Below are 1,092 nucleotides of genomic sequence, written 5' to 3'. Positions count from 1 at the left end.
GCCACTGCGTGTTCACAGATTGTTCGAGGAGAAAGAAATGAGAAAAGCGTAGAGGAAGGCTTAGAAGAAGCAGTTAGTACCAGATGTCTGCATATTACCAAAGTAACCAGAATAAACCAAAACCTAACCAGCTGGAAAGTCACATTAACATGACTTCTCAGTCCCGTTAGCTCAATGACCTTTCTCCAAAACTCCTTGTAAACAGAGTTTCTCTTCACAGGAAGAACACCCCAATCAGAGCCAAAACCCCCCTCAGATGGGAGCTGAGGCTCCCCAGATTGGACAAGGTCCAAAAGACCCCAGTGGGACCCTGATGTCAAGCTGTTCTGGGGAAAAAGGCTATTTGAGTGCTTCGTTTACAAAGGAGAGTAGTATCTACAAGTCAATCAACTTGTTCCCCAGTGTCAGATACCCCGGGTTTCTATAGGGGAAATTAGAGTTGGACGCCTCAAGTCCAAGGGAGCTCCTGGGTCTGTTCATTATCAGAATGTTCCTCTCCTTTGTAAAGCACTTCTGACTGCCAGATTGTTTAACTGTGAGCCATTCAGGGGTCACTGCTCTTCTGATCTTAAGAAACTAATATGCACCCCAAAGATCTTTCCTTCAGGATAAATGAAATATTTCCCATTTTAATAAACTTTATAACATGAAAACACAAAAGATACAGACAAATTCTAACAAAAGCAGCACAATTTCAGCATTGATACACAGATGAACCAATTTCCCCAATCAGGTAAATAAGTTTACCCTACAAAACAAATGAACTAATTCCAGCTAGGCTAACCAACTCCACAAAAACTAGCTCCCCAGTGAACCAGTTCCAACAGAGCCAATTTCCAAATCAGGTAAATAAATTTACCCTACAAAACAAATGAGCTAATTCCAACTAAGGTGGGCTTGACCCACAAGAACTAGTTCCCAAATGAACCAGTTCAGGGTAGAGTCCAAAAACACTTCCCCTCTCCAACAGTGTACCCCAACCAAATTGGCCTGTCCCATAAAGGAAAGGCCCAAATTGAGGGGAAAAAATGTTGCTGGTGTGCACACTGGAGAGACTTACCCTCCAAAACTGAGCCTGTCAGCTCACAAAAG

The sequence above is a fragment of the Moschus berezovskii genome, chromosome X (assembly GCF_049115385.1).
Source record: "Moschus berezovskii isolate FMDL1 chromosome X, NW_MosBer_1.0, whole genome shotgun sequence".
Taxonomy (NCBI): domain Eukaryota; kingdom Metazoa; phylum Chordata; class Mammalia; order Artiodactyla; family Moschidae; genus Moschus; species Moschus berezovskii.
The sequence above is the reverse complement of the archived record's forward strand: the minus strand, read 5'-3'. Positions refer to the sequence as shown.